The sequence below is a fragment of the Halichoeres trimaculatus genome, unplaced genomic scaffold, assembly GCF_033239565.1.
Source record: "Halichoeres trimaculatus isolate MK-OKI-2021-1 unplaced genomic scaffold, fHalTri1.1 fHalTri1_scaffold_3, whole genome shotgun sequence".
Classification (NCBI taxonomy): domain Eukaryota; kingdom Metazoa; phylum Chordata; class Actinopteri; order Labriformes; family Labridae; genus Halichoeres; species Halichoeres trimaculatus.
Window position 1 is genome coordinate 34,888,159 of NW_027437181.1, and position 18,272 is coordinate 34,906,430.

At 40.2% G+C, this 18,272-nt stretch overlaps 1 protein-coding gene across 1 annotated transcript in view; it reads left to right on the forward strand.

The window, feature by feature from the left end:
• The window catches only part of LOC141787560 (neural-cadherin-like), a 477,836-nt gene that overhangs the window by 327,927 nt on the left and 131,637 nt on the right, over nucleotides 1–18,272 (forward strand). The window lies entirely within an intron of this gene.

Genomic DNA, 18,272 nt, shown 5'->3' on the forward strand with positions numbered 1-18,272 from the left:
ATCTACTCATGCCAGTGGTAGTACTTTCCAGAGGTCCAGAAAGCTATAAGCAGAAAAAAAATTCTGATTGCTGAAGCACCCAGGGTATTACTTTCTCCCTGCATTCATTATAAGATGACAGCCAGTTCTGATTGACTTGGTTTAAAAACTCCTAAAAATGGTCTACTTTGAGCCTGATAGTGTGAATGTGTCTTTCTCAGCTCCCTGTGTTCCAGGTTAAAGAGTGACCCTGTAAACGGGAGACCTTCAGAGCGTGTAAGTGTTTACAACAGCTGAAGAAGTCCTCAGGAAAACATCCTAGTTGCGTTTTTTATATGTATATATGTGTTAATAAATTCTCACTAGATAGTTTTCTTGATAATCCAAAGCTGTTTGAGAGGGATATATCCTGCTGCAAGTAGTCAATCACTGGGCTCATGTTTCAACCTAAACAGCGATACATCTCTGCCGTCTTCATGCTCCACACGGAGGGTGGTTTCAAAGCGGTCAAGACTGTTTTGGGCTTTTTGAAACAGCTTAAAGTGGCGACAGTTTTGCTGCTAGAGCAGTGAACTAAAACATGATCTAAACCAGCACGGACTGATTTCCTCTATGCTAACAAGCTAACTGCAGTATTGCACACATCATTGCTGGCCTGTCTTTGCTAAATGGCTTTTGTCGTTGTCTGACTGCCATCTCCTGTTTTGGCAGTGTGTTGCAATTACTTTTTTTTTCTTTCTCCCATATGCCACCGGCCTGATCGGTGGGATCTACCTGAGTCTTCAGCTCATGGTTGAAATACACAATAACAATGGGCCGCAGGAACCATGTGGCCTAGAGTAAAGTTTTACCAGGAATTAAAAGTTCTTGGACCCTCTGGTTGAAAAAGCACCTGAAGAGAATGAGAGCAGAAAGCGCATCTCTTTGCAGCAGAGAGTGAAGGTGCAGAGAAGCTCATCGTTACAATCAGACATAAAGCAAGAGCACAGAGCAGCCAAACTTACTGAGAATGTTTGTTCAAATCAATACGCTGTAAGAATTGAGCTTACTGTGAAGTTCTTGGCTGTATCAGCAGCTGCAGTCTATTCTTGGTGAAGTCCTCTCCATGTTCCTTATACTCATTAAAATACTTCCTGACTATGGCAAAGTACAGACCTGTCTTTGAACATGACACTAATACTAAAAAGATGATGTAAAATGCATACAGCCGTGCCATGTTGGCACAGATGTCACAGTGTGCTACCACAGTGTTAAACTGCTGATGGGGAAAAAAGAGGAAACTTCAGATTCATCTTCAAATTCATAGCAGATGTTTCTGAAAATGAATTATTAAATAAGCACTCAATATTTTTTTTAACTGTGAGGAAGTAAAAGAAAAAAAGAAAAGACAAGGCCAGTGAGGACAAAAGGATTTAGATTTGGTTTGGCTGAGTCCTGGCTATTCAGCCTCTTGTATGCTGTCTATTACTGCGCAGTATTTCCAAGGTTTTTTGAAGCTTTTGTGGAATGACAAACGTAAAACATAATTATTTCTGGGGTACCAAATCAGCTTTGTGAAAAGAGAATTAACAAAGCTATCTTTTTTCCACTTTACTGCCTCAAGTAAAACTTTTACACTCCTATTCCTGGGTCTTTTATCCATCTGTTCATTGTTAAACTGCACTAAATTTCCCTCCCATTCCCATATAAAAGCACATGCTTCACTTTATCTGGAACTGCAAAGGGACCAGGCTTGAATTGTGCAGTATTTGGGTTTTACACCATATAGTTTACAAAGCTTTTTGTGAATGCAGACATCAGTTGTTGTAGATGAGTAGATACAACCGCCTGGCCCATTCTCTGTCATGAAGCCTCACTTACAGATGGAAAATCTGATTTTCACAGCCTTCCTGGCAGAGTCTTTTTGCTTCTGTATTTTGCAGGTAATAAAAAACAAAAACAAACCTCCCATTAGATGAAAAGTCTAGCATGTTAGCTGTCACATACTGCCAGTTCTTGTTTTAAATTCCTGGCAAACTAGAGAACTGCAGGAGAGCTTTGTCATTAGCATAAATCACTCTGTAAACAAGGCCTAAAGTGGGTTGAGAGGGTTTCAACAAATCCTTTTAAGTACAAACATGATGACGAAATAAGCTCTTTCTAGTGTTTGGAGTGGTTGGGGAGACATGTTGACCCTGTTTGACTTCATGTAATTCAGCTCGATGCTCCGTGTTTCCTCAGGCCTGATCTTTAATGGTGGAAGTGAAGGGCTCTTTGCAACCAATTAAATGAAACGGCAAAGTCTGGATCTGGGCTTTTATCACTGCTTCAAATGTAACTCCGCAGAAAATTAATGTTCTGATGAAATTAAGAGCCAATTCTCATAAAACACTGATTCATTTATAACGCTGACGTCATCCTCTCAGCGTAATTCCTCTCTTTGGTCCTAGGAAGATAAACAAGTTATGTAAAATTTAATACAGAGTGTATACTAACAGACTCAAACTTTTCCCAAAACTCTGACTTCTGGTCAAAGGTTTCAAATGATATTCTCTGTACGATCTGTTTGATTATTTACTTCTTAATTGAGTGAGGTGGTTTGTTCATTCATTCATTCATTTTCTAAACCGCTCATCCTGTGCAGGGTCAGGGGTGGCTGGAGCCTATCCCAGCTGTCATTGGGCGAGAGGCAGGGTACACCCTGGACTGGTCACCAGTCAATCACAGGGCTGTGGTTCGTTCAGTCAAACTATAAATCGTGATGTATTCAGCATCATTTTCACCCTTTAACCAAGGCTTCTTGTTTCAGCCTTTTAAAGCCTCAAACCTATTTGACCTCAAAATTCTGACAGGCTGGCTCCACATTGACATCAGCAATATTTAACCAACTTTAAGTGTGAAATAAGGGCAACAGCATTAGTCATGTTTCCATTACACTTAGAACTATGCAAACCCCAAATATTGCAAAAAAAATTTGGAAAAACCTCTCAAATTTCCATATAATTTTACACTCTCATTGGGAAGTTTTAAAGAAGTTTTGATATTCAAGTTTATCCCAAAAGTGCAATGGAAACACCCTTTTCCTTATGTGAATGAAGGACACACGTCCCTCATCTCCTTGGCACAATGCTGCCTTTTGAGCAGTGAGGAGCAGAACTTGGTGTTTACAAAATCAATCCACTCTAATGAAAAGTTTTCTAAAGTAAAAAGTTATCTACTCAAGACAAAACCTTGGAATCAGGATCACTAAATGAAAACTTCAACTGAAAATCCCTGTTTATAAAAAAAATGTTGTCTGCCTGCTCCTTGTCCTAATTCAAGATCACCTATCGCTGTAACCCTGCCATTCCACTGCTGTCTGACAAACGGTACAGATCTGTGGCTTCTTCTGTCACCTGAGGACAGTGGAAGTAACAAATCAATTGTTATTAAGAGTGAGAAAACAGTTAGAAATGGTGTTGTGCATTCATTAGCAGATACTTATGGGGAGGGACTGTTTTCCTTAGGTGCCCAACACTTTGTTTGGTGAAATAAATCCACCCATCTTTTCTTGCCCAACATCCAGACCTGTCTCAAAGACGCATTTGGGAGGCAGTGACAAAGTTGCAACCTTTGTGTGCTGCACGAGGCGCATTTCTTTTTCCTCTTCAACCTGAATATTGAAGGGGACATTTCAGCCATTGTTCGAGGTTGGCGTGGGCATGTCCATACAGTCCATACTAGGGATGGGTAACTTTCACATTTGAAACAGTACCGATTCCCAGAACCTAGCAATCGGTATCGGTACTCAATGGTACCAATTTCCGGTACTTTTGTGTGTTTATGTGGTGAAACATATCAATTTGTTTACTAATAAAATGTAAATTCTTTTTAATTTGACACAATTATTCTCCAATATATAACCTCGTAATGCTGTGTTCATGTCCAGCGTGAAAAATCACCCTCTCTTCCACACCCTCACAGTCACAAGGATCCATTTAGGTACCTAAATATGGTACCTTTTGATTTTACGTGAATTGGTACCCTGTACTTTTGACAAAATTCAGTCAATACCTATAGAAGTACCTGATTCGGTACCCATCCCTAGTCCCTTATCCTATTCAGGGTCGGGGGTGGCTGGAGCCTATCCCAGCTTTCATTGGGCGAGAGGCGGGATACACCCTAGACTGGTTGCCAGACAATCACAGGGCTGAGACAGAGACAGAAAACCATTCACACACACACACACCTAAGGACAATTTAGAGGGGTCAGTTAACCTGGTGAGTATGTTTTTGAACTGTGGGAGGAAGCCGGAGTTCCCGGGGAAAACCCACACATGCACGGTGACAACATGCAAAACCCACACAGAAAAGGCCCACTGACCAAGCTGGGAACCGAACCAGTGACCTTCTTGCTGTGAGGCTGCAGGGCTAACCGTTGCACCACCCCCCAACTATTATTCTTTTGTCTTATTTCTTTATGCCTTTTTAATCATTCTTTTATTTTGTGAAAATGTGTAATAAAAACACAGCTATTAAGTGTAAGAGTGAAAGAAAAAAAGCAAAAACGCACAGCCAAATGTTGCTGCATCTTGAACTGGACCAAACTTTTTTTTTTTTTTTTTCTTTTTAGACAATCCACCATGGCCTTTAATAGGCAAAGCTTGTAAGTTTAAAAATGCTGAGTTATGGGGAAAACAAATTAGATGTATATCCCCGTAGAGTGTGTGCTGATAGACAAATGAGCTATTCAGACCAAAACAGTTTTTTGAACCAGGTTGTAAACATGTTTATTTGGGCTTTTGAATGAGTGCTTATTTGGTTTCCACTGGTTCTGCAGCAAGTCTTAAGTGGATGCCTGATGAGCTGCAGTTTTTATAGCATTTCTGGATCAGTTTGATATTTTAGAACCAGGAGTTGCTGCTTTGTTTGAATGAGCATGCAACCTGTGTGACAAACATCTAACATTTTCACCCAGCTTAAAGACCCTAGAGACCTGAGAGTCAGAGCTCTTTGAGGGAACATATATAAGAAAATGTTTATTTGTGTTGTCAATGTATCCCAAACTGCTTTTCTGCTTTGCTGCTTCATTTTTGTTGGGTTGAAGGGCATTTATTTCTAGCCTTTGATTATTTTATTGTGGTATTATAAAAATATGAAATCAAATGAATATTATTTTTTTAAAACACACTCTGATTTTGAAGCAGGTTTTTTAGTAGATTGCAACAGAGCCTAATTAAAAAGGACAAAACAGTAAATTTGAATTAGTAAACAGAAATCAGGAGAAAAGGCAGCCCTAATTATACAGCAGCATGTTATCATTTAATGAAACAAAAAGGATAATTATAAACACACAAATTAATTGATACTGCATGGGTTTGTATTTATTAAATGATACTTGGTAAACTGAACAAACTTTCAAAAGTATCATAAACCTGAAGTATATGATCTTTTTTTGCTTTGTGTGTCTTAGTGTGTCAGGGTGTGTGAGACACTTCTACCACCATCACAACTAATACTTCTGTGCTGTAGCTATGAATTCTGTTTTTAGTGCCACTTCCACTGTTTTTAATACCGCACTGACTTGAATATAAGGCTTAAAAACATATGAAAAAAGATGGTGGTGAGGGCTATTGCCCCATAGCGACAAGGTTCCTAGTTCCATTCCTTGGTGGTGTGGTTGTGTTTCTGTGAGGAATTTGCCTGTTCTTCCCATTCATGCATCAGTTTTCCAGCCTCCTAACCTAGTCCAAAAACGTGCTGATTAGGTCTGGCTTGAGACTTGTCCATAATGTACCCCCCCATGTTGTGTTGAATGACTGCTGGAATAGGCTCCGGCCTCCTATCTGCTCACAGCATGTAAAGTTCTTTCAATGTAGCATTCATTTCCAGCGTTAGCTCTGGTCAAGCCATTTCTGTGAATAGCATGATGCTACTCTGCCTTTTGGTATTCCCTCTGTTGCAGGGTTAGCACGGCTAGCTTGTTCATCTTATTGGAGATAGATCTTACGTAAAGCTCACACCTGAGTACCAGCACGTGGTCCTCACCTCCTTCTCTTCACCTTGTTGGGGAACATCAGGCTTTGCGCCTGTTAGCATTGACATGCCACAGGCTGCTAACAGCTGATCTTACGTGTAAACAATGCAGACGTGGTTACATGTAGGATCTCCAGACAAATACAGGAGCAAAAAAAGTAAAAATATCACTGAAGACAAAACCAGTTTGGTGTCCATGAGCAACAAATGGGCCATTCAAAGCACTGAGCCACTCCAAATGCAGAGATGACGAAAAAGAGATGAAAAAAATTACATAAAACAGACAAAGAAGAGAGAGCTGCCACAATGGGGTGGTGCCTAGCAACAAAACTAAAATATAAGAAACTTCTAGTCCCCTTATTGATTCTTTGATTGATTTGGCCTGGTACATATTTAGCACCTCATTAAAGGCTTACCTTTACTGAGATGTTCGACAGTGCATGCTGTCAACCAGGGCCTTGTAATTTGGTGTGTATCCTGATAGGTCCTTTCTGATGCAGGTATCCAAGTGGGTGTCACTGAGATAAGTTCAGCACGTCACCTTGATTAAGTTCAAATCAAAAAAAGCAGATTAAGGTATGTAACAAGATGTTGTTTGTTGATGTATGTTTAACCAGAAATTGTAGCACATTTCATGGATGCAGATGTTGGGAAACTTCATTGCATCCACAAGCTTCCAGAAGTCATCACCAGACTTATGTGATTTCAACTGGATTTTATTCTGCAGACTGAGAATTTTCATCTCCAAATGGACAATTCAGAGAGTGAACACCTCACTTGTCTGTTCAGAAGTCTCATGTCCATGAGGGGGTTTGAAATAGATGTGACACATGGCTCCAGCCTCACTAAGTCTGTGGATCTGCCCTCTGACTCCTGACACAACCTGGTCAAGAGGTCTATGTATTTCTGGGTGTCCTGATCCCAAGATGCAGCAACATTTTCTTCCAGCATTCTGTGCACAGAGAAAAGCTGCTTTTTCATTTTCTTCATATGTTGGAGAAACAGGCCCAGCTTTGCCTTGAAAGCTTTGGCAGCACCAATCATATCACTGATTGTTTTACTTTTGCCTTTCAACTCGCAGTTCAGGTCATTTTAATTTGTCTGTCACATCTTTAAAAAATGCCAGGTCCAGAAGCCATTCAGTGTCTGTTTCCTCATCTGTTGTTGCCATAAAGGCTTTGATTTCAGTCTGACCCTGGCACAAATGGCTTGTTGGTGGTGGCACATTTTTTCGACCGAAGTAGTTCTTCACTACATTACAACTATTCACGCCTCTGGTTGTTGTTTTTAAAGGTAGCAATGTGAGGAATTCCTCTTTAACAGAGAAGTCTTCAAACAGCATTCTAATAAAAACCAAAAACTCAGCAGTATCGCTTGAGTTTGTTTATTCACCATACTGAATTAAAAACCATTCACAGGGCATATGTCTTATTCCAACTGCCCCTTTGCATTCTCTGAGAGTCCAGAAACTCTCCTTGCCATCATATTTGCATTGAACTGCATCTCTGATATAGCAGACAGGGTTTCAGAGCTGCTTTTATGATCCTTGGATAAAGAATCAGCAACACGAGAGGCTGTGTCCTTAACAAAGTTCCCATCTGTAAACTTTTGAAAGTTGCTTTGGCTGTAGCTTCAGCTTTCTTCACTGATTTTATTAAAACCAGATTGCTGGTATTGCAGTCCCACTCTCAATTTGCTGTGTGGTGACACCTGGCGTCCCCTCTTGATCGAAATGAAATGCCTCCTGTTTTTTTGTTTTTGTTTTTTTTTCCTGTTGTTGTTTCCAATAGATCTGGTTCACTCATTGTTTCTTCTCCCTGAACTAGGGATGGGTATTTTTCACATTTCAATAGGTACGGTACCAATGCGTGGTACCTGGCAATCGGTATCAGTACTCAACGGTACCAATTTTTGGTACTTTCCTGTGTTTATGTGTTAAAAATATTAATTTTTAAAACAATAAAATCTCATTTTTTTCCATTTAACATAGTTATTCTTCAATATATAACCCTATGCTGTGTTCTTGTCCAGCATGAAAAATCACCTACTCTTCCTCTCCCTTACAGTCACAAGGATGGGTTTATGTACCTAAACATGGTACTTTTTGATTTTATGTGAATCAGTTCTTGGTACTTTTGACAGAATCTGGTCGGTACCTTTAAAAGTACCTAATTCGGTACTCATCCCTGCTCTGAACCCTACATTGGCTTTAATCCACACACCTAGCAGCAACCTCTGCTGTAAAAATATGAGACAACGTGGAAGTGCTAAAACCACCATCGGGACACAATGTACGGAGGTGAACTTTTTTCTAACTCTGCAGTTCAGAGGATATTAAGATTGTAAGCCTGCCCAATCTGAGGCACAGCTCAGGTCATGTGACTGACGTTTGCCTCTAGCTGTACTTGAAGCCACTGTCATTTTCAATATGGCCGCCGTAGCTGATTTGCTTCAGAAGTCCTTTTTAGAAACAGATGGGTGATGTTGGGGGGACTACGTCCATTAATAATACAGTCTGTGGCCCACACACTAGCTACTGCTCATCATGACAGGTAATGGAGTCATACATCCAAATGTAGTTGACTGATATTTTTTGTGGAGTGGGGGGCGGAAGGTTGGCTAGATACAGGCTGTGTCTCAAATTGTATACTTCTGTAAGTGCACTTACATGACGTGCACTGTGTACACTATGCACTTACTAGAACAGTGCAAATGTTACAGGGTTGTGTTGTCTCAAATCAAACACTGCAGTTTTGCACTTGCCAGAAAATACAATTGCAATTCCCAACTGTTAACAGGTGTTTTCTTCTACTATTTCCTTATTACAACCATTGTTTGAGCTGTTCTTGATCCTTCCTCCCTGTAGCCAATATGGCGACCAATGAGGATGAGAAATGTCCAGCGTTCCCCAATCAACCTTTTGAGTGTTTTGAGTGCCCCGTCTGAGAAATCAAAGTGCACTGTGTTCTTAATACTGTCAGTGTGATTGCACTTATGCAGTCAAAATAGTGAGTTGCAGAAGTACACTAATTGGGATACAGCCAGAGTTGTTGGAAGTAGACAGAGTTTACATCAATTCTGTGAATTTTCTGCCTGATTCTTGTATTATTTTTTTTTCATCCTCCATTTGCTCTGCCTAACTTATTCAAGGTCTACGAAGTACCTGTTGGAGACCCCTGATGTGGAGTGTATCACAACCACAGAAGACATTGGCCCTCATTTATCAAACGTGTAAAACCCAAAAATGGGTGTGCGCTCATTTCCATGCACAGATCAGCATTTATCAATCTGAATGTGGACTTGAGGTAGGCTCAAATCCCGTGCCAGATCTGAGTTTGTGTACCTGTAGGTTTCGTGTTAGTGGGGAGTGCGGTGCAGTGAGGAAATCCATCTGTGGAGGAGAATTACTATATCTGAGATATAAGTGCAATACATAAAAAAATTCCAGACAGAAAAACTGGTGTTTTTATTTAAAAATTTGGATCGTTGAATGAGATATGACATCAAAAATGTGTTTAACATTTTACTTTTCTTCTGCCAATCTATAAGATATATCACTTATGAAAGAGCAGTGCAAGCCTTAAGCTGGTTTCTCCGTATACATTTCACGTTGGTTGCTATGGTGTTGATGTCTAGCACAGAGAAGTCTCCTTTTTTTCGTAATGCGTCCCTTGATGTTGTAAACTCCATGGGTTGGGCCAGCTGAACCTTGAATATTCAGGGCTGTGTTATTTGAATTATGACTGTTTTCAGCCGCCACAATTACCAACACCTGATCAGGTGTCCGCCGTGATTGGCCTTAATATGCATGTTTTATAAGTCACATGTGAACGTTGCCGTAGGCCCATTTTTACACCCAGATCTGCGCCAGTTCTCATACAGGATTGATACATGAGGGCCACTGTGCAGGGGTAACAGAGGAGCACATCCATGTTTTTCCAAACTTTGGTAGAAATGAGACGCCACAAAAGAAGCAGCTGCTGCTACAGGTGTTCTTTGCTTCACATGCTCAAATACTTAATCCTGGAGCACAATCACACCCCAAACACACTCTCTCCCTGAACTTCAGTGAGAGCAGATGAGTCTCAGCACACACGTGTCTGCTAAGCTGTGTGGCTGTTCCTTGTAGAAGTCAATTTTACCCTTCAGCTTCATTTAATTAGAAGCAGCGAGTGAAAAGGGCAGGATTTCAGTCTGGCTGGCTGCAGCCACCGTGTAATGTGGCTCACGGCTGGAGCAGAGCAGGATGACCAGCCTGATCCATGTTGGAGAAATCCCGGGATTACACTCGTGCAGGCAAACACACATTTATTAACAAACCCTGTTAAGCCAATCTACCAGCATTGTAGTGTGGCACCGGTACTGTCTGTTTACAGTGATGATGCAGCAGGTGTTTCACTTTATTCACAAGAGCTGCCAAATTGTGTTAAAGCTTTTGCCGTGCTTGGAGGAAAAAAAGAAAACAAGCTATACAAATATTTTTTGGTAAACAGTTTTGAGAATGTGAATAATTCAGCTTTTGCTTGTCTCTGAAATCTAAACTGCTGCAGGTCTTGTTTGAAAGTTCAGGCTTTAAAGGATAAAAGTGCAGAGAGTCTATAAATGAAGTGCCAGGTTAACAGATGACAGGGTAAGAGCTAAGCAAAGCAGTTAAACGTGTTAATACCTGCATCCAGATGCTGTATGACTGCAGAGTCTATCACCTCACAGTATATGAGCTGTGCAGCACCTGTTGTGGGATTTACCATGAACTAACAATGAGAGAATGGAAAAAGGAAAGAAAGAGATCACATGAAACAGTTACAAAAGTATTGCAGCAAAATGAGAATTGAAAGAAAGAGAAACTCTGTGGACATGAAATGATGTTAAAGAAGCAGAAGCATGCAGAGTGAGAGGAGGAAAACGGTCTCAAAAAGAGGGAAAGGAGAAAATAAACTGACAAGAAGAACGTGGAGAAAAGAAGACAGGAGAGGTGAGGTGGGAAGGAATAACATGTAGATCAGATAAGCATTCGCACAAGATAGAAGTTCTGGAGAATAGTTTTCTGCTCCAGAGGCTCTCTGCTATGACCCCACCTCAACACAAACACTCACACACAAACAGATTACGGCCCAAGATTGAAAGGGGAACACGAGCACAGGGATTAATAATGAGATTAGAAAGGCATGGGGCTGTGGGGTGGGATTACAGCTCCCTGGTTTGACGTTAACAAACACAATTCCCACCAGACAGCGAATGAGCAAAACAAAGCTGTCTTAAGAGGATTGGGGGGCTTGGACATTGTGACTAAAACTATGTCTCAGATTGTCTCGCGTGTAGAGATTTAGGATGACATTGCCAAAATGGAAATTCAGGCGGAGATGTTTTCCTGGTGCATCTAATCTTACTCCCTCATAAACATTATGGCTCCATCTGAACAGATACAGTTTAAAGCCTCTGGAACCTGGATTCATCTTTCACAACAATACACAGATGAGACTAAATGAACAACATTCAGACTTAACGTTGTGTGAAACAATAATAAGAGTCGTAATGAATAGAGGTTTGTTCATGCTGGATGCTAGCTGATTGGAGCAGATATTAGTGGCAGGTCAGGCGATAATATCCCTTCAACTTTCACCACATCCTGACTCTTTTCTTACTAAATCCTGTGTGTTGCAGCAAAATAAGTGACATCACATTTTTCAACTGAGCCAAACAACGTTAAAACCAGCGAGCAACACTTAAAAACAGGCATACACAAACAAAACAATACGAAAACAAAAGCCATTAAGAGAAAGAATCAGACCTGCTGTGGCTCAGAAATGAGGTTTGATTGAGGACTAAATTATTTCAAGCAAGAGTCTGATTGTAGAAATGTTTCCAAGATAATTGCAAAGCCTGACACTTATGTCTGCCAGTCTCTTTTTAATTATACTCACTCTGTATGTTACATTACCAATCTCATAACACAAAGCAGCACTTCCCTTTGTTGTACTTAACATAAGCTGGATAATTTCCAACAGTGTATTCGTGTGAGTGTGTGAGTGTGTGTGCAGATTTGTCTTTCATGTGGAGATGCAAGGCAGGAAAAAGACAACGGAAAGACACTTGGAAGAGAAATGAGCTGTCTACAAAACACAGATGAGGAGTGTGTGCGTTCATGAATATGTGTGTGCTTGTGATAGTGACTGCTCATACTTTGCTGCACACATTTCTATAAAATTTGTGAAGATCTGCAGGGTCTAATGGTGGAGATATCGTGAAACAGTTGAAGTGTCTTGAAACACTGACAGGCTGGTGTATTAGGACTAGAACAACTTGGTTTCTTTTTGCTCTCTATACAGCTTAAGCTGCAGCAAGAGAAGGGAGCTTAGTGTTTTTATCTTTTTGGGGGAAACATGTTTATTTCTTATAAATTAACATACAAGACAACAGAAAAATGTATCCTGATACTTTATCAGTGACAAGATGACTTGTACAGTTTTTCTTTTTAAGCCCACATCATTGCCCCCCCCCCCCCTCCCCCCCAGAGCAAATAAAACATGGGAAAAACAAAAATCAATAAAAGAATAGATTAAAATAGGAAGTTAGTAAGTCAGTAAGTGAAAAAGCAGTAACATATCATCACTGACATCTGTAAGTTGTGGTCTACCTGGCCTTTCAATACATACACTATATTACCAAAAGTATTTGCTCACCTGCCTTGACTCGTGTATGAACTTAAGTGCCATCCCCCATCCCATTCCTAACCCATAGGGTTCAACATGATGTCGGTCCACCTTTTGCAGCTATTACAGCTTCAACTCTTCTGGGGAGGTTGTCCATGAGGTCGAGGAGTGTGTTCATAGGAATTTTTGACCATTCTTCTAAAGGTGCATTGGTGAGGTCACACACTGATGTTGGTGGAGATGGCCTGGCTCTCAGTCCCTGCTCTAATTCATCCTAAAAGTGTTCTATCGAGTTCAGGTCAGGACTCTGTGCAGGCCAGTCAAGTTCATCCACACCAGACTCTGTCATCCATGTCTTTATGGACCTTGCTTTTTGCACTGGTGCACAGTCTTTTTGGAAAAAAAAGGGGCTCACTCCAAACTGTTCCAACAAAGTTGGGATCATGGAATTGTCCAAAATGTTTTGATATCCTAAAGCATTCAAAGTTTGTTTCACTGGAACTCAGGGGCCAAGCCCAGCTCCTGAGAAACAACCCCACACCATAATCCCTCCAAATTTCACACTTGGCACAATGCTGTCCAAAGTGTACCGTTCCCCTGGCAACCTCCAAACCCAGACTCGTCCATCAGATTGCCAGATGGAAAAGTGTGATTCATCACTCCAGAGAACGCATCTCCACTGCTCTAGAGTCCAGTAGCGGCGTGCTTTACACCACTGCATCTGATGCGTTGCATTGTCCTGGCTTGTATGCAGCTGCTCGGCCATGAAAACCCATTCCATGAAGCTCTCTGCATACTGTACTTGGCTAATCTGAAGGCCACATGAAGTTTTGAGCTCTGTAGCAATTAACTGTGCAGAAAGTGGGCGACCACTCTAAGATTTGATATATTTTACAATAAATAAAAACTTCGACTTAAATCAAATGTTGTTTTAAAAACTTATTGTGTAAAGGAATAAACTGAGTTCCAAAAACATTGTAAAAAGCCACATTCCCAGAACATGTGCATAAATATCCCATCCATCCTTTAACATCTGGGACATTTTATAGGTTTTAAATACAGTTTATAAATGAATCTAAAATTAAACTCCCTAAATCTATTGCTAATGAATGGGAAATGCGTACTTTCACAGATTTTTAACCAAGTACACTCTTCAAAGACCATATTAGCTCCTTTTCCCATGTCTTTCTTAACATCTGGAAAGATGACTTACCTCCTCTTGAGAAAGTATTGTAAAGTTCACTTATCTTCCCCTTTATTGTCTCTGAGGACATTAGGGAGTCAAGTCTTGAGCATACATCATGTTAACTACTAGCTTCAACTCTTGAAGTATGACTTTGCCTTTGACTGAATTGAATTTTTGTATAACGAGTGAATCCCTTTGTGTTGGATGCAGTAGGTCAAAAGAATAAAGAGGTTTATAATTACACAAGCTTGCAAAGAATTACATTACTCTCACTTACTACAGAACTGCCATCCTGTCATAGATACAAATAAAGTTAGCATGAACAATGAAAAACTTACTACTTGAGGAGTTACACACTCACATATCTCACAGACTTTGTTTTGTACAAGATTCAATTGTTCCTCGAGCCAGTAAATTTCATTACTCAATGATTGATTGTTGGTCTAAATTTGGTATTTTGCTCTGATTTCAGTCTCACAATGTTCAGTCTCACATGGTATATATAAGGATCACGAGGATATCAAAATATATACAGTAGCTGTAAAGGTTAGCGAGGCTCCCTTTGCACACAAGACAACATCTCAAATGTCAGGAGTTTTCCCCAGAAACGTCTGTGAGGTCTGGATGTAAACACAGAGGAGAAACTTCAGCTGGTGTGATTTTATCCAACAGCTACACACACACACACACACACACACACACACACACACACACACACACACACACACACACACACACACACACACACACACACACACAACTAGAATAAAATCACAAAAGCCTTCCCAGTTTGTTGTGCTCATCCTCCTTTATTTTCTCTGCTACTTTCCAGATTTAGTGCTGGTTGTCTGTTGTCCACTCCTGCATACCTGTGACCAGCACACAGTGGTACAAGGAGACTAGCTATCAACTGAACAGTGTTTTACTGTGAACTCACAGAACAACTGTGTTTCCCCTGAGAATAAAAATAAGAGTTAAAAAATATTGCAGCAGATTGAAGTGAACTACATTTTAGCCTGATATTGAAATGAACCGTGTGTACTACTGGAGTTTGAGCTTCTTACTCATAAAGGAACAATGAGGAAACAGATGTGAAGGCAGTCAGAGCTCATCTTGTTAGTGCAGTCTTCACTTTGAGACAAACTATTGGTTTGAAGATTTTTACCACCATCTACAGCTAAATGATTCTTTGACTGTTCTATATCTGAAAATAGTCCATCAGCTCAACCCCAAGTGTAGACTTCTTACAGTCATATTATTATCATTATTATTATTATTTTAACTATTTTATTTTGTTCTTGAAAAATTTACTTATTTACAGACATCAGCTGTAATAGATGTTGAGTTTGTACAGAATATATTATATAAAGAACTTTAGCTTTGTACAAGTGGACTATACACAGTCCAAATGTAGTTTAGTGAGACGTTACCAGACATACTTTGGTTTTCTTTGAGACCTTGAATAAAAACAGACATGATTTAAAACACGATTCATTTCAGTGCCATAATTTACACTTTTTAAGATAAAAGCTGAGGGCCACATGAAAATGGACGTCCAGCTGAGATTGGACATGTGGCCTGACTTTGAACATGTCTGGTTTATGTGGTTCAGACTTAATCTGTTTCAAATAAAATCTAGCAGAGCTAGAGTCATTAAGATTACACAAAACTAGATAAATTCAGTAAAACTTTCTATAAGCTCATCACTAAATCCATCTAAAGCACATTTATGAAACCTTATGAATGAATTTATACAATTTTTTACAGTTCTTGTAGCAGTTCTAAATGGGGATTATATAGACTTACTGCAGTTTTTCACATCTATGGCTCTCAAATGGAAGAATGTCTTAGGGCGTATTCACACCTGTGCTGTGTTTTCTTTGTTCTGATTCAGGGGCAAAATGATAATTGTAGCGGTTGTCACTTGGTTTGTTGGTGTTCACAAGGCAAAAGTCTCTTGCAGTCCAAAGTTGTGAATAAATGTCACATGCAATCAATTTTTTTTTTCTCACTAGTCAGAAATCATACCTGGGAGACAGGGAGTTTCCTTATCTTCATTCATTCATTCATTCATTCATTCATTCATTCATTCATTCATTCATTCATTCATGTTCTTACCTGCTTTTCTCAGGAAAGAACAGTCATGGAGCATCAACAATGTGTGCGGCTAGTTTGCAGTTAGCATTTATCTGGCTAACAGTATGAGCTATATGATCAACATATGTAGCTTTTTCCAAGAGTCCTGACTGCGTTAAGGCACTTTGATTGGGCACTTTTTTTTACTGCTCCTGCACGTGAGCCCATGACTCATTTTCCTCAGTTTTTCAGCCTTCTCTTCTTCTGCTGCTGTGGTTGATTCTTCTACTTCTTTTTCTTCTACTTCTTCTTCTTCTTCTTCTACTGTTTGACAGTTGTCAACCAGGCTCATTACTGCCCCCATCACTACAGTGTGAGTCACAGTTATGAGTCAGTTGTGCTGGGGCGGTTGTGTTCTCACTGCACAGGAACCGCTTACAGGGCTCGAAAAGAAGCAAGCCGTGACCACCTATTTTCAGCAATCTTGACTCGCTTGTTTTGTCCGCATCCGAGCACAATTACTGTGTTCACACATGCCCAAACGAACCAGACTTTTGGAGGGGCTGCTCATTGTTTTGGAACAACTGCCCCAAACGATCCAGGTGTGAATACACCCTAAATGATACTTACAACATGCTATGGGAAATTCAAGGAAAGTCGCAGCACTGTCTGAGGTTATTAATGATGATATGACCCTATGAAACATTTCTAATATGTATTTTGTGCATGTAAATAAATGGTAGGACAAAAATGTTGTCTTAAAAAAAAAAAAAAGAAAGAAAACATGTCATTGAACTTATTCAGAGGTCTTCAAATAAACTGTCCAGAGCAGATGTCAGTGTAAAACATTTAGAATCCACAATCTAACTCTTACCCTAACGCTAACCTTAAAGGGGACATATCATGCTGATCCGTGATTTAATACTTACATATAAAATGATACAGTTGAAAACAAGACCTTACACCCCCTGAATTTTCAAAAAATGAGATATTGTATTTTTTCTGATATCCTAGAACGAGATTTGATGCCTCTGAAAATAGGTCATTGACGTTTGGCTTCGAGATTTCGACCTTCATGACGACACGAGGATCCTTTCTTTTTATTGGAGTAATCTGATAAAGCAGCTCCTCCTCTGTGATATCAGTTAGTCACACAACCACCACCGAGGGATACACCCACCAAGAGCCGAGTATAAATAAAGCTCCCTGCTAGCTCTGGCTAACTTGACTGAGTGCTGGATGCAGGGACTCTGCTCTGCTGAGCAGCTCGGCTTTACATGGTGAATTAGCAGTTAAAACACTGTAGTTTTAGCAGACGTCGTAATACTTGTGAGACTGTGATATTTGTTCTGACATGCACTGTGAACCTGGACCACAATAATGCTGCGGTAATAACATAGTGAGGAACTGACGGTAGAGGCGATCTTTAGACTACACTTTCAGCATGATGGATAAAACAGACAGAAAAAAGTGAAGGAGCAGGATGGAGCCCTGTTATAGAAATAGTTTATTGGTGAAGTCTGCCTATATTTCCACGTATAAACTATACATGTTACAGTACCAGTTTGACTCACCACACTGAAGCGTCCTGAGATGATCTGTGTCCAGGTGGATTTTCTTCCTCCTGAGCTGCAGAACTGTCCGGGTCTGACTCGGGGTCCAATACAAAAGGACGTATCCTACACTCTGCCATTTTATTGGTGCTTTCAATGCCTTACAGTGAAGTTTTTCTATTCAATGTGGCGATTTTGCAAATATTGCCATGCTGCAAAAACCGCCCCCTGGCTCTACCCCCTCCACCCCTCTGATAGAACTGACCAATCAGAGCACAAAGGGCTGTGACGTTGCGAGGTTACTGGAGGTCATTCGTGAAACAGAGTGTTTCAACGAGATCTTCAGAATGGCCTAAAATGAGGACATTGAGAACGCTATTGTGGGGCAATGAAGGAACTAAATGACTTGTACTGAGGGTAGAAATGCTTTACAGGCATAGTGAAAAGGAGAAACAAGCATGATATGTCCCCTTTAACAAGCGTGGAAAGTACTGATATCAGTGTTTTCCTTATGATGTTTTCAACGTTTTTCAAATGATGGAAGTGTCGTCCAGGTTCAGGCTTTTTATTTGACTCCTGAAGAAGATGATGTAACGTTTTCATTAGGTATGAAGCATTATGCTCACAGCATAAAAGACTTCATAAACAGTGTTAATGTTGTTATGAATGCCTCTTATCACCTATAAAAACTGTTATAGAGCCTTATAAATGCATTTATGTGGTTATATTGTTGTGTTCATGGTGCATTTTAAGTGTTGGGTTCACAGAAAGTGTTACAGATTTCTCTAAGCTCTGTACAAACTTAATGGCTCCAGCTCTGCTTGTTTTGCTTGT